General features: G+C 41.7%; 1 non-coding gene across 1 annotated transcript; it reads right to left on the reverse strand.

Moving 5' to 3' along the window:
• Nucleotides 1-297: 297 nt before the first annotated feature.
• Trnap-ugg (transfer RNA proline (anticodon UGG)) lies at nucleotides 298-369 on the reverse strand. The gene has a single exon. It is a non-coding gene; the product is annotated as a tRNA-Pro (tRNA).
• Nucleotides 370-11,012: the final 10,643 nt, after the last annotated feature.

Consider the following 11,012-nt stretch of genomic DNA (forward strand, 5'->3'; position numbering starts at 1 on the left):
CACTACCGAGACAGCTTTGCGATGAATTCACTCGAACGAAATTTCCAGAATCTACTGCATTCGTTGGTGCTAGATGTGCCATTGGAGCGGCCGTGCAGTACGGATGACTTCCGTAAACTGTCAGTGATTGCTGAACCGTTTTTTATTCCGTTGAGGATGCTCAATTAGATCTCATTTTGAGCGGAAATGTCGTAATGGGAACATAGTCTTTTACTTGAATTTGCCTTCAAAGCAGAAAAAAATAACCTGTAGACGCCCACGGTCATCGCATCCCCACAAACCAAAAAGAAAGCTTCCGGGCTCAACCGGGATTTGAACCCGGGACCTCTCGCACCCAAAGCGAGAATCATACCCCTAGACCATTGAGCCGCTGATGGTTTGTGTCACGGCTAAGTCCAAGTAGCTGCGCACTTTTGAACAAACCCAACCGATTTCACGATGGGTAATCACCGCGAAATAAAATCGAAAAAGTGAAAGGCAAACACTTCAGGTGCGGCTATTTTCGGTCGGCACGCGCAATCCAGACCCATAAGTAATGTCGAATTCGTTTTTGAACCTGGGTTGGAACTGGATCGGCGGAAAATGTGTAAACAAACAACGTCAAACAAAGTTTAGTACAAACGAAACCGAAGTCGGTTTGGGGTTGAAACTGTGATCTGATCCAGTTCCAACCCAGGTTGGAACTGAATCAAAAACGAAAACGACATAAGACGTTCGTTCGTACTCGATGGGAGGTGGTTTTATGCGGTGACGCGAGTACTTCGCCTTCAACCCGCGAGCTCGCGGTACGAATATTCCAATCAGCGGTCAAAACAACAACACAAGCAACCTTGTTTATCGTCACATGATTCTATACATTACTAGCTGGCTGGGTTGTTTACCCATAAGAACGAAGGGTAGATAGGTAGGTATGCCTATCTGACGCATTTCTTATTTTGCTACGATCGGCACGGTAAAGGCGCTAGCCGTGGTCGCGCGCGGGTATTCCCAGCCTGCCACTACTTAGTATAGAGTCGCATTCGGCATAAACACTATACTGTCGCTCTGTTGCCGTGATCGTCGTCATCGTCATCATCCTCGCCACCAACTACTCAAATAACAACAACAACAGCGTCGTCGTAAGCTTGGCAATAAGTCCGGTACGTGGTGGAACCCGCGTCAGAGATTCGATGACTTCACACATGACATTGGAACGAAGCTCTGAAGTGGCTCGGAAGAATGATTATGCATTTACGATGCAATTACATCAAGAAGTGAAATCTGGCGACGGTGGTGACTTTATGACAAACAATTATCAACCAAAGTCGTATTAGTTGCCTTTTATATTAAACGTTTTAACTGATTTGTATTGGGTTAAGCATTTCTATATGATAAAGTAATGAATTCTTGAAATATTTCTGAAAACATGGTGAATATTCTACACAACAAGACTCCTCCAACACTAAGTTGAGGATACCTAAAATTGATCTGTATAGTATCAGGCGTCACACACAAGGGGAATGCATATCGTATTAAAGCGATCCAAAGAAGGTCGTAAAAATTTAACTCCCAATAGCGAGAGCACGTTTCATCCTACCCACCAATAATGGCATGGTTGGTTTGGGTTTTCCTCATTAAATAAGGCACTCGCTCGCGACTCACTCTCCAGTTAGTTGGTGTGGATGAGTTACGGCACTCAGATAACACGTGTCGGGTTCCTGTTTTGCCTCTCCTCCCTTCCGCTCGGTTGCCACATACAAAGTACCGATCGAATTGAAATTTAATTCGCCTTGTGAACACCAGGACAACCAGCTCTCACGCTATATGCACTCCAGAAAGCTCTTGCCAAATGGTGACGCTCAACCAGCATTAAACGAATGACGCTCTCGACTTGCTTTACTCCCCTTCTCAATCAGTTTTTTTATTCACGTAGGGGAACTAAAGAAGGCGTAAAATGGCCCAACTCATAAAATTACTCCTGAATGTGATTTGATCATTGCTGTATGTGAACGGTGACAAGATATTCTAAAAAAAATAAAACATTCTTCTAGATGCTAAGCTGCCAAACTTTTTCCTAATGAAAATTGGCAACTTCCGGTTTTTCGTGCTTGCTTAAGGTTTTCTGGTGATTATATTACCAGCCATGTGTTTCCAAGGAGATTGAGACACACACATGGAGGCGCATGGTTGTTGTTGATGTCTACGCTATCTATGTAAGGGGTCATTCAAATATGACGACCATCGTTTAGGAGGGTAAAAGTGTGATACTTCATGTATTTCTTATACAAAAAATAGGCCCTTGTTTCATAATGTTTCCATTTGTTCTAGTTGAAAATAAATATGAAATTTTTCGTTCCTTTTAAGCTTAGCTTAGCTTAGAGAGACTGACTGCACATATCTAGTTGCTACTCCTCCGTGATTGACCCGAACCAATGGCAGTTGCACAATGAATCAGCTGAATAATTGACTGGGAGTGGTCAACATTCTCACTGTGCATGCTTCAGAGACTCTCTTTAACGGCACAATAACGGCGACGGCCACGTCCTTGCAGTCAGGTTGGAAGAGGGAAGGAATATTAGTAACAACCTATGTTAAGTGAAGGACCGCATTTATCGCTGCGACTCCACCAAAGGCTGCAAGAAGGAGTGATTGTTAGTAGGAAAGGTATCGTTGGGTCTGGATTCACTTTGATAAGTAATATGACCATCGTGCCATGCTGGTTGCCGCGCTATTGTTTGCTTTACGCGGAAAGCAAACAATCGACCACCCGCACCAGGCGGTCGCTTAATATTTACTGCAAACGACAATACTAAATATGCAATAGATCACTAGCGTGGTTCAAAAAATCGTTTTTGCTCCACACCGCTTATTCGATTCCTATCCAGATTATATGCCTTCTCCCAAAATTTGAGCTCATTTGGTTGAAAATTGAGACTGCACAAGCCCTTCAAAGTTTGTATGGGAATTACTATGGGAAAACGATGTTTTTCATTCGATCCACCGTAGCATTTCCCCAAGTGCCCTAGTGGGTTAGTCGACTTTTGGTAATCCTAGGCTACTCTATCAGCTACAACTTTGCCGAAGACCGCATTCAAATCGGACGCCTCATTAATTAGTTATCGATTTGTGTCCAACTGGGCAAACTTTAACAGTGATCCTCCAGCTTCCCAGCAGGCAACATTGCTGCACTTGGCGCCAAAGATAGCACACTGAAATCATGGCTACTATGTTTCACTGCAAAATGCAGTGATGCCCACCGAATAGTTCAACCATCATGAGTAAAGATTTCGATTCTGGATAAAAATCGGTAATTAATTAATGAGGTGTTCGATTTGAATGCGGTCTTCGGCAAAGTTGTGACTGATAGAGTAGCCAAGGATTACCAAGGGTCGACTAACTCACTAGGGCACTTGGGGAAATGGTACGGTGGATCGAATGAAAAACATCGTTTTCCCATAGTAATTCCCATACAAACTTTGAAGGGCTTGTGCAGTCTCAATTTTCAACCAAATGAGCTCAAATTTTGGGAGAAGGCATATAATCTGGATAGGAATCGAATAAGCGGTGTGGAGCAAAAACGATTTTTTGAACCACGCTAATAGATCACCCATGTCAGGTGGTCACTAAATATTTATTACAATCGACCCGCGGCAGTTATTCATCAAATATTAAACTTCAAATGACACGACCGAACATGCAAGCTGACGCACTATTGTTCACTTCATACGAGAAGCAAACAACTTGACAATGATTTTTCATAAGGGCCTAACTGGCTTGATCTATTTCTCTTCGTCGACTCTCTCTTTTGCTAATAACTTGATAAAAAAAAACAAAATCATTTTTCTTTTTGTTTCTATAGCTACATGTAGTCGTCTTCTTCGCATTTCAACCAAAAAATCTTAGGAAAACTCAATACGCATTCTGTGATAACACAAAGAGAGGATCGATGAAGAAAAATCAGTGTCGAACTGATCACCCACGTCAGGTGATCGTTCAGTGTTACTACAAAATTTTTCGTTCCTTTTTGCACTTTAACACAATTTGGTACCATCAATTCAATCTAGTTTTCCTGAAATTTAAAACAAATCCCAAACTAATCCACCAAGCGGTGATGGTGTCTTTCTCGTGCCTTAAAATCTCCATTCAACAAAATTAAAGTGTCATGTTGATGGCCTAGCCGTAAATAAAAATTAAAACTGCTTTCTAAATCCACCCTATATGATTATCCTAGATTAACCCAAAGTGATTCACCCAATACCTTTATATGAGCATGATGTCCAGTAGTATGGGACACACATCAAATTTTCGCTCCAGTCGACTTTTTAGATCCCATTTAGGTCCCATATGAACTGTTCAAAATCTCAGCGCAATCGGTGAAACTATAATTTAGCGCAAGTGGTTCAAAGTTTGCATAGGATTTACTATGGGAAAAGTTACACTTTCAGATAAAAAAATCCCAGAGGTCGCCGTTTGTCTCTTTAATTCAACAATAATAACAAAACAAGATATAAAATCAGTTTATGTGATTTGATAGTTATAAGTTTGATATATCCCTCTGCTTGGGGTATGGTGACCATTAACCATTTTTGGACTCCGAACATCTTCCCCATACCAAATGTACCCATATTGCATAGTTTTAGAGCTAAAATCTCCAAAAAAAAAAAAAACAGCCACCTGTAATTTGGACCGCCATCGTGTATTGTGGACAGCTATCTAGGGTTTTCTGGCAACCATTTTCGGACTCCCATATTAAATATACCCACATTGCATAGTTTTAGAGCTAGAAACTCAAAAATAGACACCATCTTGAATTTTAACCGCCATCTTTGATTTTAGACCACCATCTCTGGTTTTCTAGTAACCATTTTCGGACTCTGAACATTTGCCCCATACCAAGTTTACAGAAACCCATATTGCATCGTTTTAAAGCTAAAAAAATCCGAAAAAAGCCGCTGTCTTGAATCTACTAGTCCACCATTTGGATTTTGGACAGCCACCTTGGATTTTCTGGTCACCGTTTTTGAACTACGGATATGTTTCAACCATGAGCAATGTTACACAAATTGGCGTGATTTGATATGTCGCATGATTGGACTTAGTGGAATTTCATATTTACCACCTCCGCCGTTGCTGGTCGAGAACACTTAAATGGCCATAGTTCCGGAACCCCTGAACCGATCCGAACCATTTTCTACAGCGAACAGTGCGGTAAAATTCCGGTTCGATTCGTGTTAAAATCCGAAAAGTCGGCCAATGGGAAGTGCCTTAAAAGTGAAAGAACCCTTATACACACATACAGATATCATCTCAACTCGTCGGTCTTAGATGATTATTTAGTATTTGTTTTTTTTTTTTTTTGTTTTCGTGGTTTTTGATTTAACATATAGTCTTTCATTACATTGTGGTGTACGAGAAAGGCAAAACTTTATTTGGGGTTTTTGCGATTTAATTTTAATTTTCCTATACAAAGTTGAACCATCCTACTGTATAGTTACATTTCAGAAATCTGATTAGGTGTGTTTTGATGATATCGCTTTGGTTTTGTTAACATTTTTATCTCTTATATTGTACTGATTTTGTTCACTTTCGTAATTCCAACGAAACACTCAACGCTAGTTCTACAACACTAGCGGTTCTAATGTGGTCTGAGCCTATTTTCTTGCTAACCGGTCACCAGGTTTGGTTCACTTTTGCATTTGGGCACTTTTGGCGGTATACCAAAAACTGAATCCGAAACACTACCTGTTGTCCCAAATATGGTCTAAGACTTTTTTGACTTTTTTTTTCTTACTAACCGTTCATTAGGTTTTCCAAAAAGCTGCTATTTGATGTATTAGTTTGGTTCATTTTTACAGTATCGATTGTCCCAAAAATGGTCTGCAACTAGTTTCTTGCAAACTGTTCATCTGGTTTCATAGAAAGCCGTGAATTTATGTGGCGCATGCATGAGTCTAGTTAATTTTTATATTTGAGAAATTTCGGCGGGACACCCGGAACCGGTTCCGGAACACTTCCTGTTCAGAAATGGTCTGCGACTATTTTCCTTCTTACTGTTCATCAGGTTAAAAGGCGGAAAAGCCGCGATTTGAGGTGTCGCATGCATAAGTTTAATTCACTTTTATATTTTGTCACTTCTGGCGGGACACTCGGAACCGGTTCCGAAACACTAGCGGTCAAGATATCGAAAAAGCCGCAGTTTGATGTGTCGCATACATGGGTTTGCAGAATTTTCATATCTGGCCCCTTCCTGGGGTACCGGTCCGGAACACCTAAATGGCCATAACTCCGGAACAGCTGGACCAATCCGAACCTTTTTCAGTAGGAACAAAAAAAACAGATTTCACGTCAAGTGAACCGTCGATCATTCAAATTAATAGATGTTTACTGCCAAAAAGTGATGAGAGTTTGTTTTGACTTCCCAGCTAACACAAAGTCGTAAATGATGTTGAATAGGATGCTAAAGTGGAGGCCATATGCGTACCTGCTTCCATTTAACCGCGTGTAAAATGTACGCATATCGCCTCCACTTTAGCATCCTATGCAACATCATATGCGATCGTGTGTTGACTGGGTTAACACATACATACCCCAGACAACCAATTTGCACGTATAATGAAGTTTATGTTCACGTTATACGTACTTTTATGCGGTAAAATACACCGCATAAGATGCAGTAAAAGTGCCTTACGCGTACAAAAGTGGAGGCGCTATACGTGCATTGATGGAAAAATAATAAACTCTTTTTTTTTTGGTTTTTGATTTTTCATTAAACAACGAAGCAATTTTTTTCAAAATCGGTTTTCGTGCACATGTAGAGTATGGATCAAGGTATCTCCTGAATGTTTTTGGTGGTGAAAAGGTTTTCCGTTTTTGCAGAAACCATTTTTTTGTGAAGTTTTGTTTAAAAATGGTTTCTGCAAAAACGAAAAACATTTTCACCACGAAATAAATTCAGGAGATACCTTGATCCATACTCTACACGTGCACGAAAACTGATTTTAAAAATATTGCTTCGTTATTTAATAAAAAATCAAAAACCAAAAAATGAGGAAATGGATCCAGTTTCGCCTTAATACCAAACACTACTTACGAAACACACTGATACTGATTAATTGCCATGACATTCTAACTCTCCTCAGTATTTGTTGGAATGCACTTGGATTCCCTGCACTGTACGTGTTCGGCAGACTATCTGGAGCTCAGAATGACAAAGCCTGATTTCCCGCACAGTTATCATTATCGCTCTCTTGCTAGCACCACCTATTGTTAATTTTCAGGTCAACAAAACAAAAATGATAACTTTGCATCTTGTTTTGTTTGTTTTTTTTTTAGCACTCCATGATTGTTATCAAGTATCACATCGTGTTAAGCCAACGTTAACGATTCTAGCTTATGCGAGCTAGTATACACATTTTATTAAGTTTTTTTTTTACTTTTATGGGATTCAGTTTGAACACCAATGCGAGTTAAACTGACATAATAATAAAAGTACCAAGCGAAGTCGTATGACCATCGCAGTACGAAATTATGCGAATTCAATTAACACTTTGCGAGTTCGCTAGAACGCTTTTGCGAATGAACAAAGTTCGTCGTAATAAAACATCAGAATATCGTGTACTACGATGTGGTCATACATTATATAATAGTTAATTTGTACTCTTATATGATTTTACCAGATATATTGTAATGAGTTCAAAAAATAACAACATATGCGATGAAAATTGTTCCTCAACCGTACATATATGCGAAATAGTACTTAATACGATGTATAGCGTGCATCCTTATGCGATTCCTGGTTGTCTGGGACATACAAACAGTTTTTTTTTGTTTTGAATAACCTCCACCGTAACGGACAGCTGGTCGCTATAATAATTTGATAAAAAAAAATACGGGTCTGATTATTTTTGATTAACTACAAACTCACCGACAATCGAAATTGTACTATATCGATGTTCTATGGAATGGCTTATAATCAATAATAGTGCACTTCAATTATGTATTACGCAAATCAACATGGTTCCGAATTATTTGGCCGAATGGGGAGTGATGAACATCAGTGATCAATGATGATGCCAAGGGATGTCAGAGGCATATCAAGGCGGCTCAGGAAGTATCAGGAGATCTCAGAGCCATACCAATGGGGTCCCAGGGTGTCTCAGCAAATATCGTGGGGTCTCAGAGGCATTATAAGAAGTGCCAGGGGATTCCAGAGGATTCAAGGGGGCTCAGGGTTGCTTCAAGAGTGTTTCAGGGAGTCTCGTGGAGTTTCAGGGAGTTCTAGGGGCTCATGTGGGCTTGGTAGGCCTCAGGGGCTTTTCAGAAGAACCCAAGGGATTTCAGGGGAATTCTAGGGTCTTTCATATGGTATGGATTGACAGGAGGCCTTCGATCCGTTTAAGAGAGTCTCAGGGGCGTCTCAGTGGTTCCAGGGGGCTTTAAGGGGTCTCAAGGGTGCTTTATGTGGTTGCAGGGGAGTTCCAGAGGGACTCAAAGGCGTTTTAGGAGGTCTCTGGGACCCCTTCCATGGGGCTTCAAGGGGCTCCAGTGGGTCTCAGAGGTGCTTCAGGAGGTCTAAGCGAAGTTCCAGAAGATCTCACGGGGTTTCAGGGGATTAAATGAGGTCTCTGGGGACCTTCATGCTATTAAAACCCTCATGAAATATCCGCAACCTCTTTGAAATACCCCTGAATGCCCTAAAAAGGCTCCTGAGACCCCCTGAAACCCTCTGAAACGCCATTGAACACCCTTTGAAAGACCTCAAAAGGCTCTGGAGACCCATTGAAGCACCCCTAACGCCCTTGAAATTCCCGTTATTCATTTTTAATGCCCCTGAATCTCCTTGGACATTGAACTTTTTTGATGCACAAAACGCCCTCTTTTTATGCTTTTTTTTATTTTATGCATCCCCTGTGAAAGGCATTAAAAGATTTTAGTGTATGTACCAATATTATACATAAGAAAATGTAATATTGACGGTAACTATAACAACACCGGGTGGGCGATTAAAGAGTAGAGCAAAAAGTGCTCTCTAAGCAGCCTTCTCTAAAAAGTAGGGGTGAATCGGCGAACTAGGGGGCCTTAAGCGGGGAGCATCAGGTGGTCTCATGGAAGATTTTAAATTGAACCAGGGTGGATTGCAGGGTATTTCAGAAGGTGTAAAAGGGGTTTGTACGGGTTGCATTTGCATGGGGCTTAAATTGGCGTTTCAGAGTGCTCATGGATTCGAGAAGGTTTTAAATGAAGCGTTAAAAAATTCAGATATTCTTGCGAAGTTTCTAAGCTAATTAAGTTGCCCTCTCCCCATCCAGGTGCATGAGTTCAACGGGTAGTCTAAGTCAGGCCCGTGCACAGAAGTGGCGCAAAGGGGGGGGGGGGGGGTCCCAATTTCGGCAAAAGGCGGAGGGGTGCCTAGTGTATGGAGCATCGGTAATGGGAAGGGGGTTAACAACCAACCTCCCCCCCCCCTTGTGCACGGGCTTGGTCTAAGTACTAGCCAGGATCCGAGCCTCCAAGGGAGAATGATCAACTTAACGAGGTAGCTAGTGGAACGCTTACCAATATAGAGTACTCATCTATGGTCCCCATCCGCACCCCTTCTCGAAGACATCCGCGAAAGTAAGGAAGTGATAGAATGAGTTTTTAGTGGGTTGATCCCCACATAACCCGAGGGACCGCCTCTTGGGTAACCTGATCAGCAGAATTTCTCATTCAACAAAAAGAAGCTTATGAAGCCCCCGCGATGCTCTGAAACCTCTCTGAATTTTCCTTTGATTCAAAGAGGTTTCAGACTGTCACAGGGGTTGCAGTGGTATTAACCTTCCTTTAGAGTCATTTTTGCATTAGAAAGGTTAAGTGTCATTTCAGGGAACCTCAGTGATTTTCATTTCAGAGGGGCCCAGCCGATCGTTGGGGTTCTTAAGAAACGTTTCAGGAGGTACCGAGGGCACTCCAGCGATCCTCGGGGGGGGGGGGGGTTAAACGATTGTAGGCGATTTTCCTTCTCTCCTCTGTTTTCTTAGCGTAACGTCCCAACTGGGATAAAGTCTGCTTCTCATCTTCTATGAGCACTTCCACAGTTTTTAACTGAGACTTATCTTTGCTCACGAGCACGACCATTTTTCATGTGCATATCGTGTGGCAGGCACGAAGATACTCTATGTCCAGGGAATTTAAGGAAATTTGCTTTACGAAAAGATTCAGGAAAACTGTTTTTTTTAAAGCAGCGAGTCAAAAAAAACGTTTTATGCTTTGGTTGTTTTAACGGTAACATCGCTAGCTCTCAGAATTGAGTAAAATGACGTACAAGCAAACAATAAAATATGTTATCTAATAATTTCCGTTGCTCCAAGTCAGTACCTCGAAGTACATACCAAGTTCGCCTTGAGCCACATTTTAACAAACCAGCGACAAAAGAAATCACAACTGACAAAAAATGTATTTCCATCATCGAATAAGCAACAACACTCATCCTGCAATTTTGGATCATTCCGCTAGAATTACCAGTAATATCATTCGCGATGCATCTAAAATATAATTAATACACAACTGTAAAATTACTGTACGGATCTGCATTTTCTTCCACGTTCTATGAGGTTCCGCTAGTTTACCCAACTAGACCTATTTGAACATACATGCAAGCAAAAAGTGTATGCAAAACTGTCCATGGTGACGATGCCTCTGACACCAACCGCCCTGCACTGTTGCCACAAAGGTGACGACGGAACAAAAATCGAACCTAAAACCAGAACATAAAGTAGTAAACCAGGCCACGTTCGGCACCGCTTGTATTATTGCCCGCTGCTATGACTGTGACAAGAAAGACGGCAAACCAGAACACGCGATAAGAACCTCCGGCGGCGAAGGAGGTACATATACCTACCAAAGCACCCGCCAGTCATAAGGGAACGCGCTGCCGCCACCTCCGCTACTGCTACCGTCCACCTAGCCACCGAGCATTTGAATTTGTGCCGAAACGCAAATAATCGTTGGCCTCCCCTGGGCTGGGTGGGCACCTTCCTCCACACTAGCAGGCG

Source organism: Aedes albopictus, chromosome 3 (genome assembly GCF_035046485.1).
Source record: "Aedes albopictus strain Foshan chromosome 3, AalbF5, whole genome shotgun sequence".
Classification (NCBI taxonomy): Eukaryota; Metazoa; Arthropoda; class Insecta; order Diptera; family Culicidae; genus Aedes; species Aedes albopictus.